This window comes from Rhineura floridana, chromosome 4 (assembly GCF_030035675.1).
Source record: "Rhineura floridana isolate rRhiFlo1 chromosome 4, rRhiFlo1.hap2, whole genome shotgun sequence".
Classification (NCBI taxonomy): Eukaryota; Metazoa; Chordata; class Lepidosauria; order Squamata; family Rhineuridae; genus Rhineura; species Rhineura floridana.
In genome coordinates this window covers 183,321,840-183,342,583 of record NC_084483.1, presented here as the reverse complement: position 1 = coordinate 183,342,583, position 20,744 = coordinate 183,321,840, and the positions used below count along the sequence as shown (strand labels likewise).

At 39.6% G+C, this 20,744-nt stretch overlaps 1 protein-coding gene and 1 pseudogene across 3 annotated transcripts in view; both read left to right on the top strand.

Moving 5' to 3' along the window:
- SRBD1 (S1 RNA binding domain 1) overlaps window positions 1-20,744 on the top strand; it is a 265,692-nt gene that overhangs the window by 81,163 nt on the left and 163,785 nt on the right. The gene's annotated exons all lie outside the window — the stretch shown is intronic.
- On the top strand, window positions 11,166-11,284 carry LOC133384613 (5S ribosomal RNA; annotated as a pseudogene).

Below are 20,744 nucleotides of genomic sequence, written 5' to 3'. Positions count from 1 at the left end.
AGCCGGTTTGGATTCAGATCAGCATCTTTGTTTGATAACTGGCACAAATAATATTTAGAACTCTGACAAAGGAATGGTAGAGAAGGCAGAAAAAGAGGCCTGAAGGAAGACAATGGCAGGATTTTAGAGTGTTTTGTGGAATCCATTTATGTTGCTTTGTAGCTATCAGTATAATCTTTCCTGACTGTTAAATTTTTAGGACTGGTGGGAAACACTTCAGGAGCTGTTTTGAAGAAACATTTTATATATAATATTTTGGTGGGTGGTTTGGCTCTCTGCCTCTCCCACCACATATATTTGGTCATATATTTGTTTTCTGTTCTTTGGTTTTTGTTCCTTTTCTTTCACTCCACAGCGATATATTTCTAGCAGAACACGCAGTTTCACTTTTGAGCCTTCTCTTCTCTTGCTGTTCTGCTGAACATTAAATGTATTGACTGGATATGCCCATTCCCATTGTTGCCTACCAGCAAACAGTGATATTCTTTATGACGGATGGGGCAGGATTTTTAAAAATCATGCAGTCTGTTTCTGTCATACAGATATGGTAAGGAATAAAAGCGCTGTTGGATCATTCTGTTGGCATTTGATAAGCAAAGTCAAATAAGGAATGCAGAATTGTATTTATTTTTCTGGATTTAAAAACTTTATAGCCTGTCTCCTTTTGCCCCCCCCCCCCCCGTGTATGTACTGAGGGGTATCTGACGGGAAATTTGTGCAGTTGCAAAATCTGCTTTAACCCCCACCCCGAGTTCCATATATGGGTTGTTATCACAGAAAAAGACCTCTCATGTGTTGCTACTGACCTTGCCTCAGAAAAAAATGGCACATGCATGAGGAGTGCAATAGCTCATCTTAAGGCTCAGCAGATTCACAAAAGAGGAGACAGTTGTTTGAGCAGCTTGGTCCCAAGCCCTTTAGGGCTTTATAGGAAATATCCAGCACTGTGAATTGCACTTGGATACAGCCTGGAAGTTGGTGCAACTGATACAACAAAAGGGCCATGTGATCCTAGTATGTTGCCCCAGTCATGAAGTAGCATACATTTGTCTCTTAGAAGAAGATGAAAAGTTAAGTGTCATAATGGCCTGACTGGCAATTAATGCCAAGCCATAGTTAAACCAAGGCTCGTAAGCCAACAACAAACCACGGCTTTAGTTCATAGGTTGTTGACAATAAACTAGCTATAGTTAAGCTGCTGGACAGAGTTAGTTAAGCTATGGTTTAATAAGCCATAATTTGATAAACCCTGCCTTAATACTATGCATAAGCAAGGGCTACATTTGTAAACGTTTCCAGAGTGCAAGTAGTTGTCAAAAAGAGGTCAGTCTCTAAATTTGAAAATGCCTCCATAGAGAAAAATAGTGTAAAGCCAAACTAACTTGCATCAGTCCCTGTCCCGTGTGGAATAATGTACAAGAGAGGCCAAAGCTAATGAAATAAAGATTACTACTGGGGAAAAATAGCCATATATTCTGCCATATTTCCTGTTGCTTGGTTTTTACTCTTAGCCAAGAATTTTGTTTCAAACACCCTGATCCTCCTGATCATGTTTACATGGAATTTATCCCCATTAATTTCAGTGGGGACATATTTCCAAGTAAGAAAGCTTAGGATTACCGCCCAAGTCTCTCAGAGTATCACCTTCCTCTCAGAATATCCGGACATCTTGAAGCTGGTATTCTTTTAATTAAAATAAAATAATGGAGGCATTTAATGAAAAGCAAAGCAACCTTACTGTACCATTGTCATGATCTCAAATTATGCATCATGCTTCCCTGAAGAACAAGAAAGCCAAACTGGATCCTTGCTCTGATTCATAAAGATTGTTAGGTTTGAATGGAACCAATGGGCCATCTGAGGCATGCCTAAGGGGTTGCACGTGTCCACTGGGACTTCTTTTTTAACTTCTCTTCTTTGGACAGATGGCCTCCATGTCATACCACACACAGTTCTTAAATTTCCTCTGAGCTTCAAAAGCAACTTGAGATTCACTTCTCTAAGGGGGTACTTGGGACCATTTATTAAGAACTACTTGCTTTTAAAGATGTTTTTAAAGTTTTTGCTTTAAAAAAGATGTTTTTAAGATTTTTTGTTTTTAAGATTTTTAAAGATGTTTTGCTTTTGAGATGTTTTTAGAGTTTTGTCCCTTATTTGCCACCCTGGGCTCCTTGGAGGAAGGGTGGGATAGAAATTTTACTACTACTACTACTACAACTTGACTTTGTTCTATATGGGCCATTCCAAACATTATGTGGCAAGCTAATATGTGCATTTTTTTATTTGGCTTATGTGCTGCTTTTCAGAACAACCATCTCACAAAGTGGTTTACAATCACTAAAATACATTAAAAACAATCAATAAAATCCCATTACTATCAGACAAATAAACATAGACTAATATAGGCTAAAGCCAACAATGGATACATGGCACAATCATTCTAACAGTTTACAAGGGAACTGTTGTCTTTAATGAGTATAGACAGGGGCATATGTTTCCCAAAGGCCAGGGGTGATAGATGCTGAAGTTCAGCAACACTTGGAAGGCTAGCCAGCCCTGTTCTATAGAAATGAATGCAGACTAAGCTGTGGGTTGGTGTAACACCAGAATTTCCAGCTATGATTTGTGATCAGCTGGCAATGCATGGTTTGAAGTGGATTTGCAAACAGTGGTTTGTGCCAGCCATGGTTTGGTGTGATGCTTGGACAAACCTGAGTTATGGTCATTGCTATGCTTCCAGAAGATGCTTACTTGTGCTATGGAGTTAGGAGTGAATTTAGGGAGCTGAGTGCTGAGAAGACAGAAAAACAAAAATTAGGTAAGCATCTCTATGCCATGGCTTGCCTGTCATACATTTGGAAACTCTGAATGTGTTTTGGCTTCTAAACTATTGTTAACACAATCCATGGTTTGATCATGATTTGTTATAGGGCCTGAAAGTATAAATCGGGAAAAATATTTTGGTTAGCTGGATGATTAATTTAGAAGTCAACTAAGCAAGTTCATATTTATGGTGCTGTTTTCAGTAAGGAAAGTGAAGCTTCAAATCACAGTGGCTTTATTCCTTAAGATGGCATCTATGTTCTCATGCTGTCAATAGAAAACAATGGGTGAGGGCAAATGCAGGTAACTGTCAACTTTTAACCACAAGACCTGCCAGTTCAGGACTACTCTTTTTGGCACTGACTTAGGATGTGTATTTCTGCTGGGAGATGAATTGCCAGCACCAGCTTTGTTCTGATAACAGCATCTGGCACTAGATTGATTTAACAGACTCTGAGGTTTGCTCTTTTCAGATATGCATTCTTACGGCAGCTACTGTGTGGTTCTGATATGGCCACACACAGCTGTTGTTTTTTCTGCCTCCTAGCACCGCATGTGAAGCTAAAGGTCTTTGACACCTGCCATTTGGACCCTTTTCTATGGAAAAATGTCATCATTTCCTGACAAGATGAAGACAGGTATCTGATTGTTCTTCTCTTTGCAGAGATGTGCTGAGGGCATGGCTCATAGATGAATGGATAAAGGATTTCAGTGTCACAGTTGCACAGTTTGCTATGTTTGGATTACAAAGCCAGAGGAAGATGTAGTGCTTTGTACTGGAAGATCCTCTTCCAAGTGAAATATCAGAGAGGTTTAGTTTTATGACGCTAAAATTGTCCTGCTGTTCCCACTAATTTTTCTGGAAACAGATTATTGCAAGTGTAATAGCTTGTCATTTATTGCAGTGCCCTTAAAAGAAGACATGGGCGGGAAAGGAATAATGGGCTCAAGTTGCAGGAAGCCAGATTTCGACTGGACATCAGGAAAAAAACTTCCTGACTGTTAGAGCCATACGACAATGGAACCAATTACCTAGAGAGGTAGTGGGCTCTCCGACACTGGAGGAATTCAAGAGGTAGTTGGACAGCCATCTGTCGGGAATGCTTTGATTTGGATTCCTGCATTGCGCAGGGGGTTGGACTTGATGGGCTTATAGGCCCCTTCCAACTCTACTATTCTGTGAGTCTATGAAAGATGTTTTCATAATGTTTGCAACTTTGATGGAGATGACCCATGTCATAATTTTGAATAATATCATTTACAAAATTATCAAAATTATGGCATTGGTTTGTATCCAATGAAGCTGTCCTGTTTGCACAAGGACTACCACTTGTGCAACAGAACTTCCTCTCCACCTTCTCTTCCCCCATGCCCTCACTCCCAAAATCTGGTTAGGAGAGTTGGGGGAACCTCCAGAGCAGATTTGGGGAGGGGGGTGCTGGGAGAGGTGAAGAAAGGGAAGTTCTGGTGCACAAATGGAAATCCAGGCATGAACAGGAAAACAACATTGGATGCTGGAATTTCTTGTGATTCCATTTATACTTAGGGGAGGTGGTTGCGTTCCCCTGATGCTGCACCACACAGCATTGTAGAAGGAACCATGTGAAACGTGACTGCTATTTGGTTGACAGTCATTTACCTTCTGAAAAATATAATATCTGGCTCCATTCAAAGTCTCATTAGTGTGAGCACGAGCCATAGCAAGCATAGAAAACTACATGACAGTTGCTGTGGAGTTGGTCTTGGCATGTGAAGGCAGAAACTTCATCACGTTGGATATTTTTTTGGCTAGAAAGGCAGGCTGGCCATTACTGTATGAATTAACGTATTTGTTAAATTATGGAGAAAAATACATAGAAATGATCTCCGTTATAGTCAGAATACCTAAGTTCGTCGCAGTGCTGTCATTATTGAATGTACTGGTTTTATTTGTCTGACATTATATTGTGAAGTTTTATTACTTACAGTACTTAACTGATTGGCATGTAGCTATGAGTGTGTCTGCAAGAGCTTGAATGCTTTTTCTTGCCTTGACTGAACATTGCTAATGTTATATCACACTCTGTAGGGGCATAAACACAAGCAATGAAGGAACACTTTACTTTCTGTTACTTTGTGGTGCTGGTGAGCTCTTCAGAAGAAAGGCTGGCACAAACAACACACTAGGCAGGATCTATATATTACTAGTAGTGCAAGCAAGTCTGTATCCTCATCAATCACAATCACATATTGACCACACCTAGCAATCATAAGGGCCCAATCATTGTACCAGCATCATCCAGTTAATATGATGGTCAGCATTACTCATGTGAGATATCAAAGCTTTTATACACTTATTATACTTATTGCTGAGAAAATAATTTTGTTTGGTGGTGTTTCTCAAGTTGTCATCAGATAATACATTGCTGACGATAGACCCGGTTGCTCTTCACCTCTGCTGTGCTATATTCATTGAAAATTATCATTGCCTGGTTGATGTAATGTTGCTTAATATATGATGTACAGTGTGTAAATATCTGTCAAGAAATGAGTAATGATACCCTATAAGGGACTAGCTGTCTTGTACCAGACGTTTCTTGGGAATTGAAAGAAACTTTAAAAAGCTGTGCATTTTTGAAATCGGTGCTTAAAATCAGTGCGGCTTTGAAAGCACCTTGATTCAAAAAGGTGAACAATTATTTTTGTTATTTTTGTGTGTGTTTGCTGCCCTGGGCTCCTTCAGGAGGAAGGGTGGAATATGAATTCAGTAGTAGTAGTAGTAGTAGTAGTAGTAGTAGTAGTAGTAGTAGTAGTAGTAGTAGTAGTAGTGATGATGATGATGATGATGATAATACCCAGGCATAGCCAAAAACCTGCTCTTTGATCTCAGGAACCATAATGAAAAATTTGGTTACACTATCTTAAGAGTTGTCCATACATGTGGTGAACAAAAAACTTTCAAAAATATGTAGTCAATTTTAGTGGGCCTGGTATCACAATGTGGAATGAGTTTCATCCAAAGATCCATGAACTTGGAGAAAATACTCCGCAAATGCTTGTGCACAAGCTCACGCAGCAGCATAAATAATAGAATCGTAGCAGTTATGCTTCTGCTTGCAGAAACGGAATGTCTTTGGGATCTTGTTTCACGTTTCTTATGAAATGCTCCAGGACAAGTTGTAAAATAGACCTTCCGCAAATATGAGTCACTTAAGGTACCTTTGGAGCCATTTGTTCTGCAAATGCTGCATAGGTCTCCATTATCTTCCTTGACACCGATTTATCAATTTTTCAAATGCTATCATCAAACAGTTATAAGGGTACTGGATTAAGTGTGTGGTGTGGTTTGCCATCCCTCCTGACGTTTTATTAATGTGGCTGGAAAGCGGTTCCGGACTGAACGCCAATGCATCCTTGCATATTTTGATTGTGTCTTCTATCTGCATAGTTGGAACTTCATGTCTTCTAAAGAAAGTGAGCTATATCGTAACCATTTGGCACTGCAGATCTGGCTGTGGTAATTGCATGGATCCAAACTTGACTGACATTTATTTTTTAGCTACTATTTTACCAGAAAAGTATAACAGGTTGACAAATTAAGTGTCCATAGACAGTTAAGTCAGAAATATGATGCCTTCTCTGTAGTAGGTATCTGTTCTTTGCTGTTAGTATACTTTCTGTATACTTTGGGGAAGGGCCATCGCTCCGTGGTAGAGCATCTGCTTTGCATGCAGCAGGTCCCAGGTTCCATCTCCAGGTATGGCTGGGAGTATCCCTTGCCTGAAACCCTGGAGAGCCACTGACAGTCAGAGTGGGCAGTATCAAGCTAGATAGAACGACCAGTGGTCTGACTCAGTATAAGGCAGCTTTCCTCCTCCTCCTCTTCCTTCTCCTGGGAAACATATTTTTTCTCTTGACATTTTATTGTTTTTATTTAGCAAGATTTATATACAGCTTGATCAAGAATATTAATAAAAACAGCAAAAACAGGCATTAAAAACAGCACGTGCAATAAATTGATCAAAACATAGATGAAATCGACAGTTTTTAAAGACAAATATACTTCAGGAAATTACATGGCTGGGTAGGCTAAAGAAAACAGTTTTTAGCTGTCATTGAAAACAGTACATAGAAGGCACCTGTGTAAGACAGAGTTCTAGAGAATAGGTGCTACCACAATAAAAGATAGATTTCTTTCATGAACATTACGTGGCACTTATAAAAGTTTGCCAGTTTGACAGATTGAAGCAGCCAAATGGGCACATATGGGGTAAGGAGCTCCTTCAAGTAAACTGGTCCCAAGCTGTTAAGGACTGTATATGCTAATAGTAACCAGAGCTTGGAAGTAACAAGTTACAAGTAACGAATTACTTGTAATTTATTACTTTTTTTGAGTAACGAGTGGGTAACTTCATTACATTTTGCTGGTAATAGTAGTAACTTCATTACTTATGAGGAGTAATTGTAATGTTTCCAGCATTACTTTTGGACATTACTTTGGAGGGGGAGCAGGGGAAGTCTTCTGCTCCTCTGATTTGTGGATAAAAATCATGTGCTTCAAATTGGGCTTCTGTGCAGCGTCGCTCTTCCTTCGTGCTGAATGGGTGCCTAGGAGGCAATGAGGGAGGAGGTGGAGAGCGAGACTGGATATATATATATGGCAATGGAGGTAACATATATATAAGTCAGAATTGACTTGAAGGCATATAACCACAACAAATATGTGTGTTGGGGTATCATCATTGCTGGGGGTGGGGTGGGGTGGGGGGATGTGAGATTATATTATACCATTCTGTTAATGTGACGGATATTTTTTTTATTCTACTACCCTCTCTCTGTGTGTGCTTATTTTTAATGTTGTTTTAGGCTACTTAGATGTGCAAGCAGCCAAGGCCAGCACCTTGTAGGCATTTTTTTAAAAAATAACTGAAATGTAACTGTAGTGATTACTTTTGAGAAAAAGTAAAGTAAGCAGCTACTTTCAGAGCAATTGTAATTGTAACGGTAATTACTACATTTTTGGGCCATGTAACTGTAATTTATTACTTTTTAAAAGTAATCTTCCAAGCTCTGATAGTAACACCTTGAATTTGGCCTGGTAACAAAGTGGCAGCCAGCGCAGATCCTTCAGCAGAGGTGTAATATGGTGACAGAGTCTCTGTCCTGGCCACTTTTGTTGGATTCCTATTCATGCTCACTGGTGTGTTTTTCTCTGTTATGTTTAATGCGAAATCTCAGCTTAGAGCATTTCATAGATCATTTTACAGATTATACAGGACTCTGCATCTCTATACAGCATAACTAGTTATTGCTACTCAAACAAAGACATTACTGCACCAATTAGTCACATACCTAGAAACCCTTTAAATAGGCTTGGGGCAGGCTTTCTATTTGTGTGGGGAAGGTTTTTCTGAACTGGACTGTGCGAGTAACCGAGTACTGCTGTGAACAGGTTGAAAAGCTGGCACCATTTGCTGGCACGTGCACATCAGCCGGCATGTCCTTGGTGATGGTAGCAGCTCTTCAGTCAGATCCTCCTCTAACTCTGCCTCTGGTTGAGCCTCTGATTCCTCCACCTCCTTGGGAGGAGGTGCGAGTGGTCGCTTGAGCAACAAGGCAGTGCTGAGAGGTGGGACAGGGGCCAGCTGAATGTCCGACAGCTCTTCTTCAGTTGTAACTGGAGCTACAGGGGCGGAGTTGTCAATGTCAAAAGTGCTGAAGCCTTCTCCTGCTTCTTCTCCCTTCTGCTGCAGTCTACTGAGCCCCTCCCCAGGATCTCATTCTTCTTCCTCCTCTTCCTCCTGATCCAGTCTGCCAGGAGTCCCCTGCAGGGTCCATGACACTCTCACACCTATCAGCAATTATGCTCAGCATTCTGCACTAACCGCAGTTTGTGGACCAAGCATGCACAAAATAATTCAAATTATTCCTTTGAGACCCTTAAGCATGACACAAATCTGCACTTCTGATTCCACATGTGATATAGATGGCTGCTGAGGGATTGTGTACATTTTCACACACGTATCACTTTCTGTAGCCAGCATGCAAGATGAACCTGCCAACACCTTACAGCTGATAGTATATCCCGTCATTGAGCCTTACTTGCTGAACAGAGTGTTTCAAAGTCCCTTTTTGTCAGGTTTATAGGCTAGTTATCACTTAAAGCTTTATTAATCAGTAAGCATAACGGTCCACAGTGGATGCATCTGATGGAGTGGGCTATTTGATGTTGATATCCACTGTTAGTTCTTATGCCTGAAACATAAAAGGCTAAATCCACCACACGATTAAGCTTGCTTAAGCCCACTGAAATCAGTGGGCTTAAGCACGCTTAATTCTGTGTTGGATTTAAGTCAAAGAAATATTATTGCAAGTGGTGAAAGACTTATTATTGCAGGAATAATACTATAGAAAATGAACACTATCAAGTGGAAGTGGTGGCAATGTAGCTGAAACTCCACTGGGGTGTAGTAGGAGTTTTGGTGCAATATTGTTGGTATTTGCTCTACTTATACAATATACTAGTTTTCAGCTTTGTAACTATTTGCTTGCACCCTTTCTTTATAAAACTGTTTTACTGGACCATGTAGATGGTTGCCTTAGTGTAGACAGGTAACCAATATGATTTCCACCATATAAAGTTGAAGGTTAGAGAATATCAAAAGTGAGTGTTTGGTGGGCAAAAAAGGAATACCGTATTAGGGCATTACATTCTTAATTTCTCAAGTTTCAGGGTACTCTGATTTTTTAAAAATTTAAAAATGGTTTTGCATGAACTTTCCTTGACTCTTTTAAAAAGTTATTGTGAAGAGGGATTTCAAGAGCTCCACAGAATATGAGAGAATGATTAAATATGTCAGTATTTGATATATGAGTTATTCTAAAAGATCCTAAGGTTAACAAAATAATAAAATTGGGCATAAATCCAACCTTCCTTAAATTGTGTGTCAAATCATGATGCTTTTCTCCCAAACAAATGAAAATACATGCATTTTTCCATGATGGGGTTTTACCAAGGATGATGGCACACTGAAAGACTGACACTCCATGTCTGAGATGCATTATTTTTGAGCCAAATGCCACCTCTCTTGACCCATAGCTGGCCTCCAAATTCATTCTCAGGTTTAGCTGCCAAATTGGGACCTGGGGAAAGTGGATGCCGCTGCATCGCCTCTAGGGCCCTTCTGCGCTGGGGCTGGGTTTGGCTCTTGCAGTGCAAACTGTCAGTCCAACATTTTGCTAACCTAATTGGAGTTGAATTCATATATTTATCTGTGCACACATGTGGCAAAAAAATATATGTTTGACTTTGTCAAAAAGAAATTGGCAAGAAATTGCCTTTGAGAAGAGCAGGTGTGGTTTAGAATTATGTAGAATTTAGCTGATGCGATATACCACCAACGATAGTTTGACTTGTTCAGTTCCTACATTCATGGTGCTTAGATATCTGTAGTGTTCTTATATTTTTTCCCCTCTGACGCCCCAACTGGATTAAAGTTGTTTTTAAAAGGAGGGCCCAACATTGATGCTTTTCTTAGCATGGTTTGAGTCCTGATTGCACCTGATAAATGTTGTATGCCCAATATGTTGTTTCAATTTACAGTGAAAGCTTTACTTTATATTGAATTTTTGGAGAATTCTTCACATTGACAGAAACCATGTTAGAAAGAAGCATTCGTGTTCTTTCTATTTCCTATTGATGTCTATTGAGGACAGGGCTGAAATCCAGTTCTCCTCTTGCATGCATGCAGAAATACAGTTGCAAATCCATGTCCTTTTCATCCACTGAACATTACAAGAGCTCCCTTGACATAACCTTGAAAGTGTGTATTTGCAAAATGTTTGCATTGCTTTATGAGGAGAATAATGAAAAGTGTTGAGCAAGCTCAAGTGGGGATTTAAAGCTAGTGGAGGACTAGATGGGAGTGCATTTGCTTCACAAGAGGGAAGGATTTAAAAAAACAACAACTTTAAAATATTGAGAATCTACCTTAGAGAAAAGAAATGAGTGAGGTGGAGTTACATTTCACCTGTTTTGGCATACACATGGGTTATGCTTTTCTAGAATTGTGCCATGGTCTGCAAGAGCACATGCTACACGTAAGAAATAAATTAAGAAGGTTAGCCTTCTCAAAAGAGTAGAGGCTTAAGCTCCTGACATCTGACTGCTGGGGCTTGAGTCTGTTTGATGAAGGTCATGTGGCTGCATTCTAGAGACAGAAAGGCAGGCCTGATGAGCACATTGTACTCAACTTCAGTCTTTGGTGATTTTGGAGTGGGGTGGTGGCAGTGTGTTGAAAAGGTGAAGTGCTGCAGCGCTGCACAGTATCAGGGGAAAATTAAGCAGGACTAAGGAAGTATCAGCCTATGGCCATACTACCCTAAACACGGCCGATCTCATCTGATCTCGGAAGCTAAGCAGGGTCAGGCCTGGTTAGTAATTGAATTGGAGACCGCCTGGGAATACTGGGTGCTGTAGGCTTAGAGAAAGGCAATGGTAAACCACCTCTGAATACCCCTTACCATGAAAACCCTATGAATATATCCAAAAGATTCATAGGGTTACCTTAAGTCGTAATGGACTTGAAGGCATATAACAACAACAAGGAAGTATCAGAATTGTGCAACTGTGTGAAAGCACAGAACTGAAATGTTTCCAGAATAGTTTTGAATTTCTGTTGCATCATAAGAATAGCCTACTGGATTAGGCCAGTGGCCCATCTAGTTCAGTAACCTGTTCTCACAGTGGCCAACCAGATGCCCATGGGAAGTACCCTGAGTGCAAAGAGCACTATCCTTTCCTGCCGTTACCAGCAACTGATATTTGGAAGCATACTGCCTCCACCTATGGAGGCAGAGCATAGCCATCATGACTAGTAGCCATTGATAGCCTTGTCCTCCATGAATTTGTCTAATCCTCTTTTAAATCCATTCAAGTGGTTGGTCGTCACTGCCTCTTGTGGGAGTGAACTCATTACATCCTTTGCCTAAAAGAGGAAAAAGAGCCACCCCTCATAGCAATTTATGTTTGATTTGTTTGGCCAATCAAGGCAACTGGTTGACCAAATTCTGCCATGAAGGTTGTATCTAAGTGCTTTGTAATCAGGCAAACTTGCACTCCTGCTTTTTTATGGATGCATTTGCATGCACATATTGGATGCATTTGTGTTTTTGATGGATGCTGGATAGATAGGAAGATATGCAAATATATGTGCATATTTTGATTGCTGGAGGGCAGCAGGATAGGGATTGAAAGTCTTTACCAGAGGACTAACAGGTGGCCAATGTAATGCAATTTTTTAAAAAAAGAGACTCCGAATTACATGCAAATCTGTCAGCTTAACCTCTGACCCAGTAAATTGGTGAAAGTGTTAATTTTAGAAATGTCAGATACTGCAGAAGAACAAGCCTTCCTGACAGAATCAGCAAGGTTTCTACAAAGAGGTGGCATACTGTATGAACTTGAGAATGTTAAGAAATATGCAGATCTAGTGACATTGTATACTTGGATTTTCAAAAAGTACTTGACAAATCCTCTTACCAGAGGAAACTGGATAATGGGCTTTTCATACAATCGACAATGATATCCTTCTGGGGCAACTGTCTGAATATTGTGGTGGTTCCATTCCTGCTTCGATGACCAGTTCCAGAAGGTGGTTCTTGGGGAACAGTGCTCAGCTCTGTGGGTTCTCTAGTATGAGGTCCCATAGGAGTCAGTTCTGAACCCCATGCTGTTTAACATCTACATGAAACCAATGAATGGGTTCATACGGAGTTTTGTAGTGCATTGTCATTGTTATGCTGCTGGCACACAGCCCTATTTCTCCTTTACATCTTCTGCAGGTGAGGCAGTGGATGTGCTGAATCAGTGCTTAGTTGCAATAATGGACTGGATGAGGACCTATAAACTGAAGCTTAATTCAGACAAGACTGAGATGTGGGTGATTCCTCTGACCAATTGAGTGGTGTATGGCCTACTCTAGATGGAGTCACACTCCTAATGAAGGAGCGGGTTTGTAGTCAGGAGGTTGCTGTCACTTGAAGCACTGGTGACACGGAGTGCCTTCCATCACCTTAGGCTGGTGGCCCAACTATGACCCTGTCTATATAGGGATAGCTTGGCTACCATAATGTATGCTCTGGTAACTTCAAGGTAGGATTATTGAAATGTATTTTACAAGGGGCTACTTTTGAAATTGGTTCAGAAGATTCAGTTCGTGCCAAATGCAGCTGCCTGATTGTTGGTGGGTTCAAGGCAAACAGAGCATACAACACCAATCCTTTTCCAGTTACATTTGGCTGCCTGTATACTTCCAAACCCAATTCAAAGTACTGGTTGTGATATTTAAAGCTCTTTATGCCTCAGAACCCCAATATCGTCTGAAATGTTTCTCCTAATATGAACCTACCTGGGCCTTTAGATCTTCTTTTGAGGCCCTTTTCCAGGTCTCCCCTCTGAGGAAGGCTCAGAGAGTGATGACAAGGGAGAGGGCCTTTGCAGTTGTGGCCCCCCATCTGTGGAATGCACTCCTTAGCAAGGTCCACCTGGTGCCTTTGTTGACATATTTTCGGCACCAGGTAAAGATTTATCTTTTCCCCCAAGCTTTTGATAGATTGATATTGTTGTTATTAGTGTGCTGTCAAAGATTCCTGTGGCTGTTAACGGGGGTTTTTTGGTTCTGTTTTATGGTATAATATATTTAGTAGCACTTTAATAGTGTTGTATGTTGCTTGGAGAACTCTGGGTAACAATCAACTAATAAATTAATAAATAACAATAAGGTATAGGACAGACAAAATGAATAAGTTTGGCACAGTTGATCTGGAATTTGCTGGTAGAGGATGTAGTGATTTGATGGTGGACTGGATGGGTGGGCTGATCCAGTAGGCTCTTCTTATATGCTCGTGTTCTTACATAGCTATTATGGCTTGTAGCCACTGACGGCCTTATTCTCCATGAATTTGTCTACGCCCATTACCCCCAGTAACACCATTTTTACTGGTGTACTACCAGGTTTCCAGGTCATGTGACTGAGCTGAAAGAGGTTTGAAAGAGGTGTAAGGCTCTCCTTTTTGGTGACTTGTGCTGGCATAAGTTCCACCAGTTTAAATTCCACCGGCAGAGCAGCATCGCTCCGGCTCAGCTAGGTTGAAGGAGTTATATTGGGATATCTCCAGGTCAGCCAGAAGTTAGACAAATGTTGCCCCAGCGCTGACAGCCAGCACAAGCAAATCCAAGTGTTCTTGACACATAATAAAGAAAAATAATAATTACCTTAATTTTGAATGTATTGTGTGTTTGCAATATACTGAAAGGTAGAATTTAGCTTTATTTCTGGAATTTCCGGCAGTAAGCATAGGCAGTCACCAGATGGTGCCAAAGCAACATATTTAGAGAAGCAGCGCTACAAATAATTCCATTTGCTACCATCTGATAAGCTAAGATGATATGTATGCTGTTGACAAGCATTTCTTTGATTTGATTTACAAAGCAACCCTTTTCCTGAGAATAAGTGAGATAAGTGAGAAAGGAATAGTTGATTGGAATTCAAATGAGTTCTAGTTGTACATTTTCTGGGTCCCATTTGGGGAGAGGTATGTATATATATCCTCGTTCCCCTATGTTTTCATTTTATTTGTCAAAACACATCTACAGCTCTGGCCAACAATTGTTGTAAACAGTGGTACTAGGTATACATGCCAAGGATACAAATTCCTGCACTTAAAAAGAATTTTTGCAAAGCATTAAGAAAAACCCTCCACAATAACAAGTGCTCTAATATACACTGTTTTTTAATTCCAACTTTGAATATATCAAGAATGGACCTTTGGACATTGCCGAAACTTTGCTTGTCCCTGAAAAAACTGAAAAAGGTAATGCACACAGGTGAGGAATTTAAGGCCAGGACCCACAGTGTGAGATTTTATATTGTAAGCTCTTTTGAGGCAGCAGCATGCTCCGTCAACCAATATGTACACTGATTACCATAGACTGATCGATTGATTTCCATGAAACATTTCAAACTGATTTAATAATAAAAACATAAATAAAAACATAAACCACTTAAGAGCCATTTTGGCACATAAGCAGTATATTATTATTATTATTAGTAGTAGTAGTAGTAGTAGTAGTAGTAGTAGTAGTATATTTTCCACATTGAGCGGCAGACCTCTGTGCCATATTCCAAGTTGCTTTGAAAACTGCCTTTCTGTTTCAAAATTGGTTTGCAATGTGGAATAAGGGCTTGCTGTTTTAGAAACACAACTCCAAAGCCTTTTAGGGCACCCTTTCCCAACCTTTGGTTTCCCAGGTGATGTTGAACTGCAACTCCCATCAGCTCCAGCCAGCATGGCCATTGGTCAGAAATTATGGGCCTTGTAGTCCAGCAACATCTGGACATCTGTCAGGAATGCTTTGATTTGGATTCCTGCATTGAGCAGGCCGTTGGACTTGATGGCCATATAGGCCCCTTCTAACTCTACTGTTCTATGATTCTATGATCCAAAGATTGGAAAATGTTGTTCTAGGGCAGCCTTTCCCAACTAGTGGGCCACCAGATGTTGTTGGACCACAACTCCCATCAGCCTCACCCAGCATTGCCAATGGTCAGGAAAGATGAGAATTGTGGTCCAACAACTAGTTGGGAAAGGCTGTTTTAGGGCATATAGAACTAGTTCCTTTAGAATCCAGGCCAATTTCTGTTTACCACCAACATACAAAGAGCCCTTCTGGCTCACACCAAAGGCGTATCTAGTCCAACATCTTGTTTCCCACAGTGGCCAACCACATGTCTATGGGGAAACCTCAAAGCAGGATATGAGGCCATTAGCCCTCTCCTGCTGCTGTTCCTCAATGACTGCTGCTTCTGACCTTGGAGCCATTATTGACTAGTTACCACCGATAGCCTTATTATGCATGTATTGTCTAATCCCCTTTTAAAGACTATCTAACTTGGTAGTCATCTTGTGGTAGCGTAGTCTATAGTTACTATGGAATATATGAAGTTCTTCCACAGCTCCAACCTTGCTGACACCTTGCCCCACCACAGAACCATCTAGGTAAGCTGCAGTGAGTCTATAGTGTGGGGAGGGTGGCTCCACAGCTCTGCCCTACCAAACCATCCACTACCAATTTCTGTTGGATATGCAATTTGGGCTTTAGACACCTGTCATTAAACCTTTTGTTTTATATAACACATTTATTGCACAAAGTGCTTTACAGTCTTCATTGCTTTCATTCCTGTGAACAAATTCCGTGTAGCAAAATTTATTTTCATTGCATAGTATGGCACCTGAGATTGAGGAGAAACATGTCCAAGAGAGAAAGCCAGATCTTTGTATTGGACTATTGGTAAGCCTTTGCATACCAAATCATCAAGCAGGATGAGTTTTTTAGAATGAATTCTGTATACCAAGGAATCTTGCATGTTCTGCACAAATTGAAGCTGGATCCATTAAAAAGATTCCTCCTTCACCTATTTTATATATTTTAATCCTGAGGCAACCAACTATGAGTAAGATGTATAAAGAATGCCAAATTCATGCTCAGTTTTTCCCCAGTCTTTAATAAAGGAAAAAATAAAAAGATTAAAATCCAGATGATGCACGCTGTTTCTCCTGTTCTTAAATTTGTTTAATATCACTATCTTCCATATCTTGAACTTCAAAGAAGAAAATGTATGGACTAAATTAATGTTAGAAACCTGATGACTTTTATCTCTACTTACTCTATCCCTTGAATTTGCTTCTAACAATCCTCTTAAAAATCTGAGCCATTTGGTACTACTTATTTATCATTTGTACAGATCTGTTAATGTGTGAAGAGCTTTACCTTTATCTCATTCCAGTGATCTGCTGTATTGTCCACATTTGTACCAATCCACATTGCAAACAATGGGTTCTTTGATTGGACCTCCCATACCAAACTTGCAGGTAGCTCTGTATGGCGAAAAGTTACCTAAATCTAGCAGTTGGAGTTGTGTGCTATGCACCTACAGTACGCATGTGGTGCAAAAACAATATCACCCTCCTCCCTTGCCCTAGAAGAGGTGATCCAGCAATGCTGATCTTGTTTTTGTGGCACATATTTTTAAGGCCAGGCCCAGACACTGGTGCAATTATGAGGGTGACTTTTTTTTCAAATTTATCCTGCTCTTCTCCTCCAGTGAGCTCTGACTGGGCATATCATTTCCCCATCCCATTTTAGGCTGAGAGGAAATGACTGGTCCAGGATCACCAGGTTTTATGGCTGAGTGGGAATTTCAATCTGGGACTCTCCGGAACTAGTCCAACACTTTATGCAATATACCTCCCCAATGATAACCTGATTATTCAGGGAAGTGGGAATGAGTGGCTTTAGCCTTCTGTGGTATTTACAGTTCTCTGGTGAGGACATTTGTTTTTTATCATTTAAAGAAGCCAGCTGAATAATGTGTACACTTAATTTTTTTAAGAAAAGATGAAAAGGCATTTCTTGTGTAATTGTTACCAACAATCAAGCTTCCAAATATCCATGTTCTCTGTTGGAGTAAATATTTCTTCTTCCCTGCCCTCCCGCCTTGTTCCACCTCACTTCAGGCACTGCCCAGAACAATGGGATTCCTCTTCATGGCTCATACAATATACGATGTTTGAAACATAACAAGATTGATAGCTGTGACTGAGAATAAATATGTTGTCGATCCCGACTTATGGCTACCCTATGAATAGGGTTTTCATGGAGGAAGTCGAATCTCCGGTAAAAGGGGTCGAGGTCCACTCAGCCTTCCATCCATCCGTGGTCGGTAAAATGAGTACCCGGCATATGCTGGGGGGCAAAGAAAGGCCGGGGACGGAACTGGCAATCCCACCCCATATATATGGTCTGCCTAGTAAACGTCGCAAGACGTCACCCTAAGAGTCGGAAATGACTCGCACTACAAGTGCGGGGACACCTTTACTTTTTTTTTTAATTAAAAACTAAATCATATGTAAGTCTATAAAAACTTATCTAAGAATGGATGAAATATATACATTTGTTATAACCTTGTCCTATTCACAATAGCCTCCTGTTATGTGATGGAGTTTTTCCATTTGAACTTCAATACATGCAATTACGTGTGTGTGTGTGGGGGGGGGTTCAGCAAAAATTATGAAAGCACATTTCATCCGTGGAAAATATATCCTCGGTAATGTCTTTCATCTTCCTGACAGTTGCATGCAAAATTTTGTCCCCACAAAAAAAGAAAGAAAAAACTTTCTAGGCAATGTGTGTATCGTATATATTTATGCGCCGTTTCTGCTGGTTGTAAGGGATTTTGAAGGATAGAGAAAAAGTCACTTTACCATAACTGTAAAATTTTAAATCCATTATACACTTTGCTTGAGAGCATATCCCATTTGAATCTGATATCATTTAAGTATTATATATATATATTAAAATGGTCAAAAACATGCAAATACATTTTTCCATTTAAATGTCCCCCCCTTTTCTGTCTCTGTTATTTTGTTTGCTTTTAAGCCTGTAACTTATGAATATAATATCCTTTAGTGAGGAGTGGATATTTTTCCATGTCATGTATAGCAAGGTTAGTTCCAGGAGCAAAATAACCAGTCTTCACAGATCAAATAAACCCATCAAAGAAATATTCACTGTTGAAAATCAGTAAGATGTCAGTTATCTTTGGATTCCTGTTAAATTACTTTTTTTAAACATCATGAATAAATAAATAAAAATATTTCCATAGTATATAGTTGTGAGAATCCAGGCATCACATCACTGTGTATATTTCCAATCCTTTTTTTTTTTTGCTGCTGTGAGGTAAAATCTGTTTAACTTGTACATGTTTTAACATAGTTTATTTAAGATGCAAAATACACATTTGAAATGGTTTGCAGCGATGTCCAGGTATCTGACAAGAGTGTTGAGAGAAATTACATGAAAAGTGCTTCCTATTGTGCTACCTAAGATAGGATTTTAAAAGTTTTCTCTACAAAACTTTACCATTATTATGTGATCTCAGTTAGGACTGCATATTTTACTGAAGTTCAGCAAAAACTAGCAGTTTTAGTAATCTGGGGCATTTTCAGATGAGACTCTACAAACTTCTTTTTGTCTGGGAAAGTGTTGCCTGTAAATGCCATTAAAGATGGATGGAATGCTGAAAAATGACTTTTTGAATCAGAATAAATACGTTTTAATTAATGCTGTTTTTGTCTTTTGAATTGGAATCTTGGAAAAGTTAAAAAACAGTAATTTAAAAACAAATTCATTTGTAAGAAAAATGACTTTTCTTTCAGCTGTCACTACTAAAAGTTCCTTCTCTCCCTTTCTTTTTAATTTTTAAAATTTTCAAACCTGTGATTTAGAGGAGGAGGGGTTTGTTCTCCAGTTTCATTCTTAGCAATCTGTGTTGTAATTCAGAACATTTTGAAAGTTTGTTAATTATTTGGTGTCGGTTCCCACCCAGGTGCCTTTTTGACCAGGTTCATCCCTGTTACACCCCTATCCTAAAGTTAGTAGAATTACAAACAAATTTGATGTGGGGGTGGGACTCTGAATCTTCATTATTTATTTACTTCTAAAAGCTTTTCAATCAATCGTTTCTTGGCAACTTCAGCAGCAGTATGGTGCTTGGACTTTGAATATATGAGTAAAATTGAGCCCAATTGCCTCTGACCTACAGATCTTTAAAGGGACTGGTTGTGTGTTTTTTTTTGCTATGAACAGAAATCTCATTGTTTCTCTCAATGTATTAAGTTGAAGGTTTTCAATAGTAGGTGGGAATGAGTTCATTTTCTTTCAGCCCCTCCTCTCCTTGAGATTTGTCTATTTGCCTATTTCACATATGATACAGCCTTGATTATTATTTCAGTTTACCTTCATATCTCACTCTGATTCAGACTTTGTAGACATTTGAGTGTGCTGAAGCAGAGGAAAGTTGATACTCCTGCCTTGTACACATGCATTTTGGGATTGGTAACTTCATCTATTAAGGCTGGCCTTGTATGTGATGTTGTGACGCTGGTAGATTTCCAAGGAGAGTTGTGGAGGGGGCAGTGCCTGTGGTAAGACAGGCTAGTAACAGAAATGGCAGGTTTTATTCCAGTTTTGTTAGCTGGCTTGTGCTTTATATTTAGGAATGCATTAACATGCGTTCCGGTTGCTTGTGTGTGTGTGTGTGTGAGAGAGAGAGAGAGAGAGAGAGCACAGATCAGTAGATCTATACTGAATTGGGGAGAGTGCTATTTTTGCAGTTGAATGACGACCAACTACAGTTTACTATAATTTCCGATTTACCGTTTAGAATTCATATGCTGCAGTTTGGAACTCACTGGCTCTAGTTCTGGTGGAAGGACTATTTTATGTTGTTACTCATGTTATCTTAGTTTTTTATAAAATGCTCCCTGAACAGAGAATATAATAGAAACAAAAATAATTAGTTCTAACAAGTCACTTTCCAGTCTGCAAATTTCTTTTCAGCTCTGATTCATTCAGCTGCATATCTAGATACCTTTATACTTCAGATACACCCTTTTTTCTATGTGTTCAGAACGTTTTATGTTAAATGACAATTGGTGTGAGGAGTACGTATTGCAAAGATAAGATGCAATCTTGTCAGTTTTGTTGAAATCGGTTGAATATGTATGTGTGTAAACAGCTTAAATTGGAGGGAGGAGGAAGAAAAGATTTTCAGATTTTTTTGGTTATTTTTTAATAAAAATTCAACAAACATTCTTTCATTTAACTTTATATATTGAAATCAAAGGAGAGGAAGGCATGAGTGAAAGCTGATGCGTACTGTGGAGACATTCAAATAACTGAATATCACAGGTTTGGAATTCAGGTCCCACATTTTGGAAATAAATTCCATATATGTCATTTGAAATGCACTTTCAAGTATGTATGATTAGGATCACAGCCCAAGGTCTTACAAAACTGCACTCCCATATGCTGATGCATT